The 21,502-nt window shown below is 43.7% G+C and overlaps 1 protein-coding gene across 2 annotated transcripts in view; it reads right to left on the reverse strand.

Moving 5' to 3' along the window:
* The window catches only part of LOC307259790 (low-density lipoprotein receptor class A domain-containing protein 4-like), a gene marked incomplete at its 5' end in the record, with an annotated part of 146,500 nt that overhangs the window by 14,406 nt on the left and 110,592 nt on the right, over window positions 1-21,502 (reverse strand). The gene's annotated exons all lie outside the window — the stretch shown is intronic.

The raw sequence follows: 21,502 nt of genomic DNA on the forward strand, positions 1-21,502 counted from the left end.
GGGAATGGGAACAGGTCTCCCTTGAAAAAGAGTCTCCATGGGGTCTCAATAGGATTAACCTGTATGAATCAAAAAGATTCAAGTAAAATGCATCCGATCTATATATATATATCTAGTCTGGCTTGACACTAAAAGGTCTAATAGGAGGTCCATCAAGGGGAACATCCACAAGTGATTTCTTTCAGCTGAGGAGGACCCACTGTTTCAGCTAAAAAAACCTGTGGGCGGTTGTTTCAGCCGGTCAACATGCTGTCAATGGTTGTATTTAAGACATTTTAGACATCAGAAGTAGATTTTAATATATTGGGTTTGTTACATGTGAAAGTGAAACACCACATCCCCTTATCAAAGGTTCCATAGTTCCATACACTATGAGCCTTTTAAAAGCATAGAACCATCTCGTTTTTTTTTTCATTTGAATATTGCTTAGAAGTCTGAAGAGGTAAAAGTACACAAATGTAAAAGTAAATGAAGAAAACATACACTTTTTAAGGAGCCGAAAATTCCCTGACTGAGCACTGACTCTGACTGACGCTTATAACTAGTGTTGACCAGCAGGGGGCAGCACAGGTCAGACTCCCACTGTCAGCCTGTCACATACATAGTGTGACCCCATGTACTGTATTGCTTTATGTGTGCCAGACTGCCTGTGTGCACAGAGACAGTGTTTAAATCACAGAAAAAAAAGCTTAAGTGTTGAGAGCGTGGTGTCTGTCTCAGCTGTACAGGGCTTTCTTTGTGGAGACGGCTGAATGTCGCCCAGTGTTTCTGTACTCATTCAACATCGCTCGGTGACACACACACACAGGCACGCACGTACATATACATACACACACACACACACACACACACACACACACACACACACACACACACACACACACACACACACACACACACACACACACACACACACACACACACACACACACACACACACACACACACACACACACACACACACACACACACACACACACAATGTAAAATGTTGTCACACGGATTCTTGTACTTCTATCTTTGCGAGGACTCTCATTGACATAATGCATTCCCTAGGCCCCTAACCCCATAAGAACTAAATTCCTTAACCTAAACCTTATACTCAACTGGACTTAAAAACCAAGTGTTAACCCTCAAAAAGGTATTTGAAGAAGTGAGGACCGGGCAAAATGTCCTCAGTTTTCCAAAAAATGTCCTCACTCCGATGGTTAAAAAGCCACAACTAGTCCTCACAAAGACGCCTGTACAAGTACACCATACACACACACAACTTTTATGGGATGACCTCCTCCCACCACTGGAAGACACAATGATCGCTGCCTTAAGGCCAGGACACACCAGTCCGACTTGTTTCTACTTGTTCCGACTACGCAAAAAATGGGGTCGGCCGTTTCAGGAAGCTCCAGGCTTCCCGTCGCGGCCAGAGAACACACCAAACTGACTGCTGACTTTCCGTACGCTCTGTTGCTTGCGCGGGACGTAATGTCTCCATAACAGCAGGCGGCGCTAATCTGTATTGTGGCCCGAAAAAATACGAAAGCCGGAAATGATGGGACAGCTCTCTAGAGCATAAACATAGATAGAAATACGTATTTATATTTATGGACCATAAGAGCACAATTTTTAGCAGAGAGTGTCGAGCATGGTGTCGAGCAGTCAACAAGGGTTGATGCATGTGAGTACTCTCAAAACGAAACGAACAAACACATTAAAACGATGGCTAGCTGTTGTTAGCTGTTTGTGCTACCCGCCTCACTTCCGGGCTTCACTGATTCGCTAGCCCTCCACCAATCAAATTGCTCCAAATGAAAGACGGTCGCCGACAGGCTCAAAACAAGCCCGACGACCTCTACGTCGGCCGACGTCACGGCACACACCAAACAGATTCGTCTCCCGACCCCCTATCGACTCAACGACGGCGATTTTCGGGCTGGTGTGTCCTGGCCTTTACAGCCTTGTCTGCCCCACTGTTAATTGTTCTTGTCCTTTTTTTCACCTCCCCCACTGTCTCTTTGAACCCATGTTGTTCCCCTCTTATTTCCATCTTTCCTCTAACCAAATCCCTCCATCCGTCTATTTCTCTCCAACAAGTCTCTAATTGTATTCTCCCTTTTACAATCTTTCCTCCCTCACCCACTGTCATTCTTTCTGTGTTTCTAATTCTTCATTGTCTCTCACTTTTAGCTCCTCTCTCTCTCTCTCTCTCCCTCTCTCTCTCTCTCTCTCTCTCCCTCTCTCTCTCCCTCTCTCTCTCTCTCCACTCCCTGGTCTGCAGTGTGAGACTCTTTTGTTGTGTGTGGTCGGTTTGTTCTGAGCAGAAGTCTTGACCTTGTCTGGTCTTGGCACACAGTCTGACCTCTGACTAACACTCTTACTCACTGTGCTGGACACTACCTCATTTTATGTGTGTGTGTGTGTGTGTGTGTGTGTGTGTGTGTGTGTGTGTGTGTGTGTGTGTGTGTGTGTGTGTGTGTGTGTGTGTGTGTGTGCAGCTCTGTAAGAACAATGACACAATGTACACTCAGCTATTTGAGCTACAATGCCTCGATTCTGGCGGACACCTCCTCCACAAAGCTCTGGACAATTTTACATTTTAGAATGTATTACCCACAATACACTTGGGCAACTGGGTTCAACTTGAACCTGATCCTAAAAAATCCTAACAAGACATTGACAAGAGTTAGTGCTCCCCTTGACTACCATTGTTTGAGCTAAGCTAACCTGGATGAGCAGCTTTGCCCATTTCTATACAAAAAATTAACACACACGTTGCAGGAGTGGTTTCTGTCACCTTTTCTTGAGCCAGTGAGTGACGCATAAAGCTCAAATTTAAAAAAGTGTGGAACTAACCCTTTAAAGCAGGGAGCCGCCAAGTGCAGCAATAGCTAACCTATGTGTCTTCCTAGCCTCAGTTCAGCCCCCCCCCCCTTCACCCCACAGCTTATTTCTCTGCATTAGGGTTTGGGTTTTCTAGTGTGGAGCCTGAAACGTAAACCCACCCAGACCCACAGCAGCCACAGGGGGATGGGTGGGGTAAGACTGAGAGGAAGAGGGCTGAGCATCCACCAACCGCATGGAAGGAAGGGGGGTGGAAACCAAACCTAAGACAGTCCAACCAACCCACATTAACCACCACACAGTATGTGAGGCGCCAAAACAACCGTGGCAGACTCTTACTAGATGGTCAAAAGGCCTCCAGGTTAAATGCTCAATTTTGGGTTCAGAATTGTAAATGGGGTTTCTACTAGAAAAACTGTTTCCATGGTGTAGTGTCCAAAACAAATTTTATAGATCTCACAGTGACATTGGCTGAATCTCCTCTTCCCAACCTCTCTGTCTGAAACGATCCATTTCAGAGCATGTCTCTTTAAGCCCCGCCTTCCGATAAGCCTAGTCTGCTCTGATTGGCCCTGAATCTAACTGCCCCGTTTGAATTTACAGTAAGGTTTTTTTCCGCACATACATTGGGAGTGTCTAGTCACACAGGGACCCCATTTTAATGTTAAAAAAAAACATGAAAAAGTGAATTTTGCATAACAGGTGACCTTTAAAACTATTTAACTGACTCATTCTCTAACTTTGGAGATGGTGGCCTAACCCTATCTATTTCTCTTTGGATTTCTTTTGCATTTTTAGGCTATTGGTCATAATATGAGTCACCTATTGTATAACAAAGTTTGACTGAGGGAACAGAGGGAAGACCAAGAACCAACACTGCACTAGATGACCCTCTGGTAATGTCATCAACAACACACACACACAACAGGGAAGAAGTGGAATGTTCTGGAGGGGGAAACAAAATGGGCCCAACACGATTTGAGGGAGGAGGGCTTAAAGGGAACACTACTTTCAAAGAAACAACAGAACCTCTTTTACTTTTCAAAGTACAACGTTTTTTTTTTCTCCCTTGCCTGAAGTTGCATATGGTAAGTTCACACGTTGAGTGTTACTCCTTACAGGTAAAACTCTACCTGAGTTAAGAGTCTAAAGCCATGCTAGCAGCTCTGTGAGGCTGATACTTCCTTTGACATAAATGCTAACATCAGCAGTCTAACACACACTCAGTCAGTGACAACGCTAACTCACAGATGGGTAGCAGGCATTGTGTGTGAGACTGCTACATTTTGAAGGGTGAGTTAGCGATTCTGGAGAAAGCCTGTTGTCACAATCACTTTTCTGGACGTCCATACAAAATATGAAGCCAGCCAATTCCCCCCTAATAACAAAATTAACTGCATTGAAAATATGTAACGTTGCTAGCTAGCTTCTATAGGCTGACTATCTTACTACCAGCCCGGGCCTGTGTGCTGCTAACCACAGCAGCCACAGGGAGGGGGGTGGGGTGGGGGGGCTGATGATGAGGGGAGGGTTTCATTCAGAGAGAACGGCCTTCTGGGAAGAAAAGAAAAACACAAGTCAAGCAGTCCCCCTTTTCTGTTAGCCTGCCGGATAGATATCACACAGTCTTGCCTTCTGCTGTTGTAACAGCCACACACACACACACACACACCACAACCCGCCCGCCCTGACTCAAAAGCTAAAAGTCTTCTGAAGCACACAGGCAGTCAAGCAGGGGATGTGTGTGTGTTTTTTTTACACTTTCAGAAGAATATAAGAACATAAAGCGGTTGTAGCTAATGGCCTCTCGTCTGAACGCCAGGGCGAAAGAAGGAAGGAAGCCAGAGGAGGAGTTGAAAACAGGCCCTGGAAGGAAGTGTGTGGGGAGGAGAGATTAAATAAAGAGAGAGAAAAAAGGGCCAGGGGTATAGAGGGGGAGGCCTAAAAAAAAAAAACACAATATATCCACCCAGTTCACACAGGCTCCAGAACACAGTGTACAGTACTACAGAGATCAGTGTACCAGCAACCGGTCTGATGTTATTACAACAGTAATCCACTTGTCTAAACAGTCTCCGAAGAAGAAGAAGAAGAAAGCCCAATGGTTTGCATTGAAGCAGGGCCAGCCGTCCCATGGATATGTTGTTTTGAAGTGGTAAGGAGAGGCCATTGAGTGTATTCAGGTCACGTGACAGTTTGAATGTGCAGAGAAGACCGTTGCACCGAGGCTATATAAACATCTGGATGGCCAATGGTTAGACACGCTCATACTGAAAGTAGCTTACGAGAGGCAAATATTAAAGTGCTTTCACCTGAAGAACTCATTTTCCTTTATTTAAACTCGAAAGATCAATTGAGGGGTGACCCTCTTTTACAATGACGTCGAGTTTGTACAGATACACAATATACAATGAGAATACATAACAAGTTTACACACACACACACACACACACACACACACACACACACACACACACACACACACACACACACACACACACACACAACAACAATTTAAAACATTCAGATCAATTGAATGAAAGAGATAATAGCCTAATTAAAACATTTACAAGTGTAGAGGGGCTGATTCAAAATAATAATTTTAAATTGGTTAACAGTTATGAGTGTATTTATTTTAATTGTATGTTGTAGGCTGTTCCAGGAGTCAGGGGCACTATGGCTAAAAGCGGTTTTACCAAGCTCAGACCGGGCATAGGGGACATATAACATGAGCATGTCAGTTGAGCGGGTTTGATAAAGCCCATCTGAAATAAGCAGCATTTCTGTCAAATAGAGTGGTAGCTTTCCAGTCAGAGCTTTATATATAAAAATATGCCAATGAACTGAGGTTAAAAAAAAAAAAAACGCTTTAAAGGTGGTGGAAAATACAAGGCGTGGTCTAATGATTGACTATGTAGAACCTGGTACATGCTGTATCATTGTCAAGACTTCCTTTGTTTAACACAGACACACAACTTTGTTTGCAGCCCTTTTTAATAACTGAGGAAGTGAATCTTCTCACTTCTAGAATAATACTAGTTGCTGTTAGAGCACTGTTTCACTTCCCAAAACTGAAAAAAAAGTTTGATAACCAAACAAAGCAACAGCTGGTCCAAATATCGATTCAAAGTGCCACAGTTTAAGAGACTAAGCAGCACAGTGACCCAATGTGTGTGTGTGTGTGTGTGTGTGTGTGTGTGTGTGTGTGTGTGTGTGCGCCCAGCTGACATGCCAGTGAAAAGAAGCTGTCAGTCACACAGCAAACAAACAATAGCAGCACATTTCAAATACATGATATATGAGATCATTCTGTGATGGAGCACTAATTACATAGCTTAAAGGGAACAGTTCACCTACATTACCCTGTCTCACTCACCCCTATGAGTATCTAGCATTTTCACACGTTTTGGTTTTATGTTTTCGTGGTTTTGAAATATCCATCTATACAGTTTTCATTGGTACAACTGTTCTGTGAAAAAGAAATAGTCCCTCTGTAAACTGCTGACGGTGAATTATTCAAATGAACCGGGGACACAGACTCAATAGATGCACTTCCATTAGACCTAAATGCATGCAATACACTAGCCTATGTGTCAACACTAGACATCCAATGGCATATTACATCATGCACGCTGTACCCATTAAAACAAAGTTATACACAAGGCTGTCACATTCTATTACTGCTTTTTTTTTTTTTTACTTTGTGTATCTATGACAGTGACACTAGGTTAAATATTTCATAAACTCATCTCAAACAGGTATACGTCTATGTGCTTCTGTCTACTGTGTCTACTGAAACGTTGACTTCTTTCTCTAATTTAATTAAAATAGTAACTAGATTCATAACCCATTAAGTGAATTGAACCTAGAATAAACATACTTTTCAGAAGGTTGACATTTCTGTATTATAATTCCTTTTTTGGTTTGGTTTTATGTTATATTCTAATCTTTTGAGATACTGGATTTGTTATTACATAAAAACTGTAATGATCAAATTAAAACAAGAGAAAGGCCTTGTGTAATGAATCTAGCATATATGAACTTTTTAATGGACTTTTCTATGATATTCCATTTTTTTGGATGCACGTGTAATTGCAGATAACTTTGGCCAACTCACTCTCAACATCTAGTGCAGATTCATTCCTTTTGGCAACTAGACATAGTAAACCCTGGGGGATACTCACTTGTGTGTCTAATGAGGGCATACAGTACTTGCAAATGAAAATCAGGCTAATGGCTATCTATAGAGACTGCAGCACACTCAACTTGGGCCACTAGCATTGTTATGGCTCAATACATTTAACATTTGAGCTACAATGACCTTGTTAGCACAACGTACAATTCCATGGTCCAAAAAGCAGGAGAATGTATGGCATGTTTTGGGTTTGAGAGTGGACGTGTGGCCACAGCAGAGCCAGGGCGTGCAGGGGGACGCATGGCTAGCTGCTTGCTAATTCAGAGCAGTTGAGCTATACTCCCAGCAGCAGAGTAAATGCCTTTTTCTCTCTCAGACTATGCGAGGCCTAGATTCAGCATTTATGAATCATATCTATTGGCCCGAGCAGAGCACACAGCCCCGCAGCCCAAGCAGCAGTTTATGGAATTTTGGCAACAGACTTATCTGTCAGTAAGAAAAACCATAACGCAGCCTGACTGGGCGCTGACTGGGCGGAAGAAAAACAGACGGAAATGACAGACAAATCTTCATCACAAATGACTTGGATCTGGATCTAAAATCAAATTGTGCAGCCAGCAAAACGATAAAAAAAGATATATTATTTGATTTCAGGCAAGCTTAGCTCAACAAAACACTCCAGCAGGCCTGTTTCCTGTGCAGTCATTTCCTGTTTCCTGCCTGACTCCAGCAGAGCTCCACACATGTCAGAGATGATAACATGAGCATTCTCACCGTCACACACCTGTCAATCAAAGGGCACTTGACTGTTAACGCAAGCACATCAAATAATTTTTTTAAAAAAACTGTATAGTATATAAAGACCAAACTAAAGGAGGCTTTCTTTGCTCAAACTTGCCTGCTCACAGCCTGCTGCCCACCACACTGGGCCCACACACACACACACACACACACTGTCTGCTGCCACTGCCGTTGCTATGGTAACTCTTGGGCACGGTGCCGTGATCAACAAGGCCCGGAGCTGCTGGGGCGCCATGGCAGCGACCTGGCTGGTACACACACACACACACACACACACACACACACACACACACACACACACACACACACACACACACACACACACACACACACACACACACACACACACACACACACACACACACACACACACACACACACACACACACACACACACACACACACACACACACACACACACACACACACACACACACACACACACACACACAGATACAAGGAGACAAGGAAGGAGAGGAAGCGAACATTAAAAGACTGGCACAGTTTGAGGGAAGGAGAGGGAGTTCAATAATGAAGGGACAAAAAGAGGAAAGGGAGGAAGAGAGGGGAAAAAATTAGGTTTGCGCACACACACACACACACACACATAGGCTCTCACAGCACTCTACCTCCCTTGGGAGATGTGCACTGTAACGTCTAGACGGCTGGTATCAGCCTGGCAGCAACAGTCTCTCTCAACCCCAGTGTGTGTGTGTGTGTGTGTGTGTGTGTGTGTGTGTGTGTGTGTGTGTGTGTGTGACTGTGTGTGTGCGACTGTGCGTGTGCCACAGCATGTAGCACATATCAGCCTAGTTACAGGCAGCCTCCCCTCCTCTCTACTACAGTCACTCAGTCTCTCCATGGAGATAAATGAACTAGTTTAGAGCTGCTTAACCCTGTGTATGTGTGTGTTTGTCTCTGTAGGATATACACTAAGCCCATTGGACAGGTACGAAAGGCTCAGGAAATAGACAGAGACAGTGGACAGAGAGGAAGAGGAAAAGAAGAGTGAAGCAGGAAGAGGATGGTGTAATGAGTGTGTCAGAGAGAGAGAGAGAGACATTGACATAGACAGAGAGAGAGAGAGAGAAAAAGGTGCCAGACGTGCTAGAGGGACAACAAGAGAACAAACAATTACAGCTCTGTCTCTGTTCTCTGTTCTCTCTCTCTCCATCCATGCCTCCCTCCCTCTCTCGCTCCCACAGCTTGGGGAGAATCAGACAGCCTTGCTATGCTTGGTCACAGACAACCAGTGGGATTACAAAAGCAGGACTCGCACAAGACGGCTGTTTTCCAACCTGGCCATTTTGAAACTTTAAAAAAGCTAGCACTAAAACGAGTGTGGATATCTGTCTGTTAAAAATGTTAGCGTTCACGGATTAATGTGCTATTATTCCAAAATAGGTTTGACTAACCTTGGGGTATGTTTGAAATTGGTCTGATTTTCTTTGACCACCAGAGTTTCCAGCCCATAACATAATATTAAGACTCCGGAAGTATAAAAAGCGGAATTTTCCTTTTCCTTTTCAAAGCAGTGTGTGTGAAATAAGTTAGAAGCTGGATAGTTGCAATTCCATAGCGTGGTCATGTGTTTAATTGCCTGGTATTCCAGTACTTACTGGAAATATGAAAATGTACCTCGTCTAGCTGTAGGGATTCCTCCCATTCAAATCATCAGTCCAGAAACTCAACTGTCACACACATCAGTTTGTCAGTAGACGTGATGCACTTTTTAGCTGCCGCCATTGTTTAGTGCAACACAAGGTCACAGCATTACAGCATACACTTCTACAAACCTAGTCTTGTAGTCTAACAACTCTAATTGAAAATGGATTGGATAATGCTGCCCTACTGAAGTCCATAGCAGATGAAGACGAATGCTGGAATAAAGTGAAGGGAAAGCTTTAGCAGTGTGTGGTTATAGTTTAGCCTCTAGATGAATCATCGTGCTATATCATTATACATGTATCATTGAACAAGCGGAGAGCTGGATATGTTTTTCCTCAAACATAAATTTTTCAAAACCCCACAAAGTGAAGAAATTGCAGAGCCCTCACGGATACTGTTCTAGGTCTTACTAGGTTATGTCAACCAAAGATAACATTCAAATATCAGGTTTATTTATCAATGTTATTTCAATTGTTCATACAGAAAATACACAATATTTTAAGCATGACATAGGTTTATGTTTTGTTGTGTGTTAGGACTTGTGGACATCTTTTTTTTCTGGATTGGGGGAATGATACATGTACAACTAGCCAAAATGAATGTAGTTTAATACAAAAAAGTCCTGTCTTCAGAAAGGTTAGATTGTTCAGTGCTTGGCCTCGACTCAACTGTATTGTGTGTAGGGATGGGGCCGATCTGATACAATGTCGCTATCTGCTCCGATATGGCTGCAATTTACGTATCGGATTTGACAAAAAATATTTTTTTAAAGATTTTTTATTTTAGTTTTCAGAAATGTAAATTATTTTAACTATGAAAGAAATGTAAATGTTAATACCATAGCTATGTGATATAGCACACATTAATATTAAAATGTAGCAATTCAAAAGTGGAGTTCTGATGTTCTGCATGCAAACAGTTCAAAGCTTATAAGATAAACCTATATGTATATTTGTTGCTCTTTTAAATGATACTTTCTGTGTTGCTTAAGCCTTTACTAACCTTACACATAACACCACCTGCAACAAAGAAATGTATAATAATTATGATATCGGACAGTATCGGTATTGTCCTATATATCCAAAACCCAGCTAACGGAATCGGATCGTAACTATAAATAGTGGATCTGTTGGTGCATCCCTAACTGTGAGTCTGCAGTGTAAATTTTTCTTTGCACTTTTTCCTCTGAACATAGGCAGAAGTTTGATTATTGCTGAGGTAGGGCCATAATAATGATAAGGCCTGATAACGCTGAGCTGGCAATACATCCTCACTCTCTCCGGCTGTGAGAGAAAAAGGACTAATGTGGCCATATCATCTCCATCTGCATGAATAGAACATGAAGAGAGATCCAGGAGACTCAGGGCTCTGTGATAACACATCATGAATATTACACTATAGTCTAATATTATCAATATGCCAATCCTGTAATATTCATGAACAGCAGTAAAGCACAGAAGAGGGAGCGCAATTCAAGAAGTGTTCACCCGGTCGCTGAGATGGCGGACACACGCGCACACAGTCACACACACACACACACACACACACACACACACACACACACACAGTCGTTTCAACGACACTTCCGAGGACATTACATAGAGTTACATTAATTTCTGCCCTAACCATAACCACTACTTGTCTAACCCCATATCCTAACCTTAACCTAAACCTAAACCAAAGTTTGGGGACTTCCATTTTGTCCCCAAAAGGAAGGCACGTCCCCACAATATCACTGTGTAAACAGAAACATGTCCCCACAACATCAGTAAAACAAGCCCTCCCCCCCCCACACACACACACACACTTTCCCCTTGCATTCAGAGGTGACCTGCAGTCCTCTCAGGTGTGAGTGCAGATGATCAGGGCCAGACAGACAGGATAGCGTCTAGACACCCTCCCCCTCCCCCCACCATAAAGCCAGACTGAGTACTCCCTCTAGTCATTGAACCAGACTGGAGGGTCACACTAATGTCAGGGTTGAAATGAGTAAGTGTGTGTGTGTGTGTGTGTGTGTGTGTGTGTGTGTGTGTACATGTGTGGGTGGGCTGTTGACCAGGGTCATCCTGGGTCGCTGTGTAGTGTCTGTGCGTGTGTGTGTCTGTGCGTGTGTGTGTGTGTGTGTGTGTGTGTGTGTGTGTGTGTGTGTGTGTGTGTGTGCGTGTGTGTGTGTGCGTGCGTGCGTGCCAGTTAGCCGTTTATTTCATCCAAAGTAGTGACTGTAACTCAGGGAAATGTAAATCTCCTAGAATGTGCAAATTATCTGAAGAGAAAATAAAGTAGAAGCAGACCATTGACCATTGAGAGCAATTCAACTGTCTGCCTGTGTAGTTGTTACATGATGATGATGATGATGATTACAAGCATTATTCTAAAAGCACACACTGGCTAGTCTGTGTTCCACTGCCTCTAGGCATGCTGGGAGCAGGTGAATGAAAGGCAGAAAGTGAAGGCAATCAGTCTGAACATACAACAATAGCCCCTGGAACCAAGGATCCTACAAGTGCCCCAACAAGGAGAAAGGGGAGCAAGGCAATAAATGATGGAAACACTGGGGTGACAGTGAAAGCTACTGTTTTATTGTATATTCATGCTCACATCACATTTCTCAAAGCATACTTTTAAAGGATAAGTCAGGTTGTATTGTTATTGGTGCATTTTTCCAGAAAAACCAAAACCAATAATGAGTTGATCCCTACTAACCAGAATAGTTTGTGTATGAACATCTGATGATATACTGTATGTGGTCCATTGTTGTCCAGCAACTATTAAACCCTATCAGTGAGCCACACTGTTGCTCTGGGTGACACATTCCTTCGTTACAATGCACACACACACACACACACACACACACACACACACACACACACACACACACACACACACACACACACACACACACACACACACACACACACACACACACACACACACACACACACACACACACACACACACACACACACACACACACACACACACACACACACACACACACACACACACACACACACACACACACACACACACACACACACACACACACAGTCATCATCCAAAGACAAGTGAGTGAGCCCGCCATCCAGACACATAGATCTTTATCAACAGCAGGGGGGATTTATGGAAATGATTGTGCTCTGTTCATTTCTGTACAGCACAGGACCAAGGCAGACACAAGGTCAACTCATGCTGAGGGTCTGGATCAACTCAACAAGACAGGACAGAGAGAAGGAAAAAGAAAGGATAGCGATAAAAAAAAGAAAGAAGAAGCAAATAGAACTGTATCTCAGGGTGAAGACACACAGATAAGAGTAGGGGAATGGACAGAAGAGAGGGACAGGGTGAAAAGAGGGAGAGATAGAGGTGCGGAGGAGAGAATGTGGTAAAGGCAGACAGATGTTAAAGGCAGACAAACAACAGAGGTGTGCAGGCGGCGCTGCGTCTCATCTCTGACAAACAAAACACAACGGAGAGAAAAAAAAAAACAGAAAAAACAGGAGATGAGAGAAGAGAGGAGGAGGTAGAAACCAATGGTCTGTGTGTGTGTGTGTGTGTGCTTCTTGGAACATGTTAAATCCCCCCCCCCCCCCTCCATATCCCCCCACACCTCACCCCCACAGGACAGCAGATTAGTATTATACCACGCAACTCTAAAGTGGGGTTTCCACAGCAGACACCTCCCAAGGCGTAGGCTGCCCGTGTGTGTGTGTGTGTGTGTGTGTGTGTGTGTGTCTGTGATTGTGTGTGTGTGTGTGTTGTAATGAGCCAACCCCAGACAGCAGGGGGGGAGTGTGTGGGTGAGACACAGGACACATCCAAACTAGAGCTGCTTGGTATATGGGGTTTTTCCAACATGTTTTTTTAAGAAGAAAATGTCTCATTTGTCAGACAATGTAAGAACAGCCACCACTAGTCTTAACAAATAACACCCTCCTGTCTGGTGCCGGGGATCGAACCAGCGACCTCATGATTACTGGTCGACCCCCCCTTTTCTCTAGCCCATCCTACCACCCTTAATAAGTGTCAATAGACGTAAATGAACCAACAATTTACATAAACTCATACTGTAAATTAATGTGATGATTGCTCTTTTCATTGATCTTTTGGGGGAATCGGTCGTGCAGTCAGACAGCACAAACAATATACGAGGAAGTAAACTTGAGCTGTGGGAACTTGTGATGGCCGTTTGTCACCGTGCGTTCTGCTGACATTTTTAAAAAGACTGAAGGAGCAATTAAAAACACCGAGAGGAATAATCTATAATGGACAGACACGCCAACGACTGTTCGGTCGCAGCCACATTTCACACTTCACCGAGAAACTCATCCTGCGTTCCATATCACGTACTTTTTACTACACTACATACTAAAGTACAGAAGAGTTTTAGGGCCACAGACGAGAAAAAAATATCAGATTAGGTAGATTTTTTTTTTTTCATTGACATCGAGAAATGTCAAGAATAAAGGAAAAAAAATGCTATTGGAGTTAGTGGGGCATTTATATATTTTCAGCATACTACAATTGACGTGCATGTATTTGGTACCTCCTAAATCTTTTTCTGGCATACTAAATAGTAGGGAAGTATGGGTATTGGAACGCAGGGTCACTCTGAGGTAAAGTTCAGAAATGCGAACAACAGCAAAACAGTTAAGAGACATAATGAGAGAAGGGAGAGCCCTGCTTCCTCATAGCAACAGCTAAAGACAAACGGCCTCCTTCTTCTGCTGTTGTAATTACAGCCCGTCTGTTTGGAATAACTCACTTTCATCTGCTATTCATCTTTTTTTTTTTTTTTTTGCATCTCTGCCCCGCAAATCATAACTGGTTTTCCATTTTGGAAAAAAAAAACAGCTCCTCCTCAACGCGGCAGCATATGCTTGCGTGGCGTTTTCTCCTGCTATGACTCACTGTCTCTCCACCAAGATGGACTGGCCCTCTCTCTCTGTCAGTCTCTCTCTCTCTCTCTCTCTGTCTGTCCCTTCTACTCTTTTTTTTTGTCACACTCACTCCTCACTCACTCTCCTTCAGTCTGTATTTTATCCATGGGCTGCTACTGTCTCATTGTAAAGCCATCCATCCTTTTTTTTACCTTTGTCGTTCCCCGCTCTCCTCCTCTGCTGTCTCTGTGTATTCCACCTCTTCTCTGTCACTTCACACACTTTACCCACAACCGCTTTCAAGGTATACACCGCTGTTTGAAACACTCAAGGATGTTAACAGACAAGTTATTTATTGATGTTCAGAATATCCCTGCATCATCAGTTATACTTAAGAGTGAAATGTGTAGAACGCGAGCAGGTCTCTCTATACCTTCTTGAGCTGCTCACTTAAAGGAATGCTTTTATTTCCATTTCAATGATTTAATGTATTATGTTGTCATACAGGTTTATTAATGTTCAGCATTTTCTTTATGTTGTTGAAAAATAAAAAGATTGTGTTCGGCTTTTTTTTTTATTTTTTTTTTAAAGATATTTTTTGGCATTTTTATGCTTTATTGACAGTGCAGAGAGACAGAGGTGAAATGGGGCAGAGAGGGGAGTGACATGCAGAGAACGACCGCAGGCGGGAATCGAACCCGGGTCTGCTGCTGGGCCCGGCCCGGGGGGCACGCCCTACCAACTGAGCTAAGGGCGCCCCCCTTTCTTTCATTTGTTTACCCGGAAAATTCAAAATAAGACATTTGAGAGCTGTAACCGAATACCTTGATACTGTGTTTTTTTCTGGCTTAAGGTTATCATACTGTTAGAATATCCTAGCAGCCCATGTCTACACTCCTACCTCCTCTCCCACTCCCTCCAGCCCTCTGCTTGAGTGGCTGTACACATGTCTTCCACATGCGCTCTGCATTGTGCCGGGCCAGCGGAGCAAAACAACCACGCTTTAGTTAGCTCAATAGGCTTCACCAGATGACTAGCAGAGCCTCCACTCCCCAACACATCCTCCTCCTTCCTCTGGTTGAGATGCTTAACAACCATGAAGCAATGCCTGGCAGGCAGGATTAGGCAGGAGAGAGAGAGAGAGACAGAGAGAGAGAGGGAGGAAGAAAGAAAAAGAGAGACCAAAAAGATAAATAAAGACAGTGGGAGTGAGAGAGGGAAGCAACGTCAGTGCAAAAGGGAGGGAAAAAAAGAGAGCTGGTGTGCATGTATACCAGGAGGAAAATGAAAGATAAAGAGAAGTTAGGGTGGGGGGAGTCTTGCAAAAAACTTTTTTTTTTCCCCGCTGAACACTTGGCCGTGACCGCAGGCTGAACTCCAGCGCGGTGCTGAGCAACAGCTGCTGAACGACAGAGGGAAAAAGAAAAGGAAGAAAAAAGAGGCTGCAGAAGAAGAAGGAGGAGAAGCAGGCAGTGAGGTGTGGGCAGTAATGGAGGTGGAGTGTTGGAGATGTCCACAATCTGTTAGGCTCTCAGTGGGAGAAATCGAGCCTGGTACTGGGGGGGAGTGAAGGGGTTGAGAGGGGAGGAGAGTGGAGCTCCTGTCTCACCAAACACAGAGTTAAACTGGAATCATATGGGAGGAAGACCAACCCACTGGGTCTCCACACCTCCCTCACCTGGACATAGGAAGGTCAAATGTGTAAAGGGTTCCTTTGTATGACTTACAAATTAATCACAATACACTCTGTGGCAGTATGTCGGATGCTAGCTGCTAAAATGGAGCAGAAACCTTTGTCATTAAAAGGCAAGGATTTGGGTTTGCACTTGAGTCTACAAATGAGTTAACTCTACAGTTATCTTCTTAGCCAAGTTAGCATCGGTCTGGGTAGCACTAGCATAATGACTGAGTACATTTTGGTGTGTATCTTCAAGGGCTGAGAAGAGAATGGATTGATCAGGCAGAAGTTATTATATGAAGCTTCACTTGTGCTTTTGATGAAGCCTTCAGTGAAGGTCCCTGTGTGGAGCGGACGGGGAGAGCATCACAAAACAGACCAGACATCCTTCATTTTTTTTATCTTCTTCCCTTTTGTACTATCTTTCTCTGGTCTCTCACTCTGGTCTCTCCCAACCACACCTCCCTCTCTCTCTCTCTCTCTCTCCCTTCTTTCCTGCTCTCTCCATCTCTCTGTAGACGAGCCACTGGGGGAGTTCAGCTCACGGCGAAGACTGAGCTGAAGGCGACATGAGCTAAAACAATTTTTTTGGGGGGCGACAAAAAGACAAGAGTGGAACTAAGAGATATCAACTATTTAGCAACACCCACGCACTTTGATGTTGTTGTAGATTTCATTTGACATGGACAATATCATTGGACAAACCAGATGCATTGTTTTCAGTGTATTAGCATACATACTAGTTTTCAACACCTGATATCTTCTCCGGGAATCTTTTGGGTTATTATTTTTTTCTTAACCTTTATTTATACAGGTTAATCCCATTTAGACAGGAGACTCTTTTTTCAAGGGAGACCTGTTCCCATTCCCACGTTACCATTCACACACAGATAGCAGGCTAATTATCCCGTGCAGGGACATTTCGAAATGTGGCAGGGAGGACGGGGGATCGAACCACCGGCCCTGTATTTGAGGGAGGACCGCCCTACTCACTTCGCCCCACAGCCTCCCACTGACAGTAGAGGCTTTCTCTTTTCTTGACAGTAGGCAGAAAAAGTCAGTTGAAGATCATGCATTTCCACTTAGACCAATTCACTGGACAGCTTGGAGGAAATGTTTTGACAATTTGGCCTTTTTTCTCTACCAGCAGAATGATGAAATATGGGATTGGGGGGCTGGTCCACTGCCATTCAACCCTGCATGGGGCTGCAGTCTGACTCGCTCTCTCTCTCTCTCTCTCTCTCTCTGTGTACGCACTTCTGCAGAGCAAAAAGAGCTGAGAGGGCATGTCTGTCTCTGTTTAGGGCTGACACACACACACACACACACAGTCACACACACACACACACACACAGTCACAGTCACAGAAAAACACACACACACAGGCTCCTAGACATTCAATGCAGCAACAGTCACATATTAACGGAGGGAAAGCAATTTGGCTCTTGAAATGGGGCACTCAGCCACTCACACAGATATGTACGCATGCAATTCATCATGGGAAGGAAGTTATGAGGAACAATAAAGTCTTCCCATTAACATTCTTGTCTCATCCCAATATAATTGCGGTAAATGAGCAGCCATGGGTGCTGCAGAGCTGGGTAGGGGGACTGTATGTCTATGGAAAGAATTCATTTCACAGACGCAAATGGGAAGAATTTCGACTAGTTTAGGACAGTGGACAGAGTGTAACATTTGGAGTGGTCCTTTAATAATGTGTAACCATAGATAGTATATAAAAGGGACGTAGCATCCGGGGTGATGTCAGTTATTTCAACTGCACCCAATCGTCCTCTCCTATGCGCGTAGCCATCGTTGTCAGATTTTGACTCCGCCTCATTTCCTCCTACCAAAAAAGGGCATTGATGTGACGTTAGGTGGAGGGAGATACGCCCATCTAGCTGACGTATAATTCCGAGTCAAAGTTAGGGCCCTGCGGCTAGCTGTCACTCAAGAGGCCGCGCCCCTAATTATTCATACATTTTAACCTGCAACAGAATAGAAACTAGACTGGTACAGAAAAAAAATCACCCCACTCAGTGCTACCATGGAGATACGACCTAAAACATACAGACTAGAAAGGTTTAATGATGCTGTGAAAACGGCCTATTTAACAAGAGAAATTGCTCTAGTATGAAACCTGCCCCAAAGTGGCCACTGGGAAAACTGCATTTTTTGTCACTTCCTCATTGAATGCTGGTAGAATTGGCTGTGGTTGGGGCTTGTGTATAACCTGGAGAAGACCTGTGTGTAGGTGAATGTGTCTGCTGACAGATGGGTGAGCATGGGGCGCTGTACTGCCACAGTGTTGGGACGGCACTGGGCTGGGCCAAGCCGGATGCTGGGACTATGACCTATATTAATAATTCACACACACAGGATCCTCCAAGCGGGAGCCCTAATCATCATTAGCGGTAGCGGTGCTAGCCAGGAGCCACATTAGCTTAAAGCGAAGAATGCCAAGTGTCGAGATCAGGAACGGAAAGAGAGACAGAGATGTGTGCCATCCCTATCTTCTTTCTCTCCATTTTCCACATGTGTTAATGAACACTAAAATAGTGTGTTGGTGTGTGTGTGTGTGTGTGTGTGTGTGTGTGTGTGTGGTCACAATCTGTTACATGTCTGTACTGTGTGTGTGCACAAAAAAAAGCTGGTGATAATACACAGCCCAGGCCCTATAAACTGGTATGTAGACAAAGGGTATGTATAGCCAGCAACATACCCATTTACAGAGCCTAGGCTGTGTTTTAATACTGGATTATTTTTCAGCACACACACAGTAGGTAGAGGACCTTTAGGAGATATTCACTGCTTCTGGCAACAAGAGTTTCTCCAGAAAGGCTGACTGCACCTTTAAAGCTAAATGGCAGAAATCTGAATAGTGGAGAAGAATAATGCTCATCAACACTTACAATTCTGTGTGTTGTGTACTGATTTGATATCCATAGGGCAGATGTATACCCATACCACTGTATAGTTCAACTGGTCAACATCAAGTGATCATCTACATAAAGAGCTGCATGATGGGAAAAAAAGCTCATGAGAGGAGAGTAGTTGTGGTGGCTGTTGGGGGTTGGGAGTCAAAGAGGCAGGCCAGACCAGACAGCCCTCTATCTCCCTCTGACCCCCTGTCTGGGTTCATGTGTGTGTGTGTGTGTGTGTGTGTTCCATGTCCCCTGTCCCCAGCCCCAGACAATAGAGCAGGTCCTGTGCCTGATTGGGGTCAGCTGGTGGCTGCTGCCAGGGAGAGAGAGAGAGAGAGACACACACACACAGAGAGAGAGAGAGAGAGAGAGAGGAGGAGGAAGGGGTGGTGCGCTGTCTGTCTGACTGCTGTGTCTGGATGGAAAGGGAGAGGGGCCAAAAAGCAGCCAGCCGTCTCAATCACTACCGCAGACTAGAGGACTAGGGAGGAGAGGAGGATATGAGACCACAGGCTCCTTTCTCTGCCTCCTCCCACACACACAGCTTCCACTACTTGACTCCGGGCTGGGAGGTTAAACTGGGTTAAAATGTGAACAAAATTACAAAATGCCCCCACAGACAGTATACTAGTTCACCACCACAGAATGTTGAGTAAAGAGCATCTGTGGAAGGTTTGGCAGAGTGCAGTCTTTACCTATGGATATATCAACTACTCCCGGCGTTATACGTACTAAAGGGAAAGCCATGTGTTTAATCCTGCTGCTGCACAGGTAGTAAGACTCCATACGGCAAATAATATATGATGAAATTATGATATATTTCAAAAATCTAGTTTTAAACAAGTTGTGAACTACAGCTAGCCTCGAAATCCAGACCCACATCTAGAACGATAAAGGGTCTGGCCAAGATCAATAGACCTTCCCAACTAAAGGGGCGGCACCTACAGGTGCATCTAAAATACCACTGCACGCAATTGGATAGCACTACAACCAATCAGAGCAATAAACAAGGTCACGTATTAAGCCTGTTCATTTAGCGAACAGCGGGGTTAACTGGTAAATTAATATCTTATTTATATCTCAGCTCTGTTTTTACATTTTCAGTGAACTATGTGGAATATCGTAATATATCACAGTATCGCATCGCAATATCATGATATATAAGTGTACCATGTATCATGAACCAGCCCTTACAGGTATTTGAAGCATCCAGGGTCTTCTCCTCATTATTACTTTCTGTATGTCTCTCTCTCTCTGGCTATGGGCTAATCCACAGTAATATCCTGTGATAAGGTCAGAGCTAGAGCCAGTCCTCCAGGGAGCAGCCAGGGGCCCAGCTGGGATGGGGCCTCTTCCACATGGGTGGGACTGGGGAGACGAGAGGGGGTACAGTACCCACAGTGTTAATATATAGCTAGTTTACAAATCAAAAATTGCTTGTATAGAGTTAGCTTTCCACTTTTGATAATTGCCACCTACTCTAAAGAATATACATTATTAAAACACAGCCATGTGTTCATCGTTCTCTCAGCTGGGATTCCAGTCAAACTGAGCTGTTTTGTTTTTCTGTTGCACTGAGAGGCATCTTGATGGCGCTAGGCAACACGCAACCACTTGTCAATCACTGCGCACGACAACAGTCATATTCAGGCAATTAAAAACAGCAACACAACTCTTTCACTAATTCTCAACCCACCGCTGTCTTGTTCTCGCAGAGGGAAAACAACTTTTGGATGTATGAGACAAATATAATGAGATTAACTTTGGCAAAAACACTCGAGATTGATCTGCGGATGCAAGTCAAATCCAAAAACTAAAACACTGAATCGGTGAAGACAAAATCTCAAATTCCCTCGACACTGAAAAGCAGACTAATTCTCTCTGACTTCTGCCAACTGGGTCCAACTGGAATTACCATCGAGTCTATTCCTTTATTTGACTCATTTGTTTGTTTGCTTGCTTGCTTTGCTGGCCTTTTTATGTCCGACTTTGTAAAGCGGTGTTATGTCCCTTGAAATATACTATATGAATTAAAGTTATTATTATTATTATTATTATTAAGACTGTGTAGTTATCATTTAGTCATATGACTTTAATAAGCCGACAGTAAGACGAAAGACAAACAAGGAGTTCAGATTTGCCTTTGTAGTGGATGTTACAGCTAACATGTTGACAGATGTGTACTTATATGCATGTGACTTGACTACTGTCTGGAATGTCCGTCAGCCCAGAAGATTTAGATTCTAAAACGTTAAACATGGTTTGGGGGGCACTTGGTCATCACAGAAACATCTTACAATTGGCTGATGAGAAAGGATTCAAAATCCATTATTTAAAGAAGAACTCCATAGATTGAATCAATGCACTCTTGAAACACCCTCAGGCTCACCTTGGACAAAGAAAAAGGAGCTAAATCAATGTAGCAGATATTGTGATTTCATTCCATGCATTTTTCATCCTTCTCAAAAGCCAGCAACTGCTTTTACCCACAATGCAATTCTCTGTCTTGAGCCACTAACTTCCCACTAGCTTTCTAACTTCATCCAGGGATCCAATTTTCCTGTTAGGAAAGTTTAATTAA

The sequence above is a fragment of the Ammodytes marinus genome, assembly GCF_949987685.1.
Source record: "Ammodytes marinus genome assembly, chromosome: 13".
Lineage (NCBI taxonomy): Eukaryota > Metazoa > Chordata > Actinopteri > Uranoscopiformes > Ammodytidae > Ammodytes > Ammodytes marinus.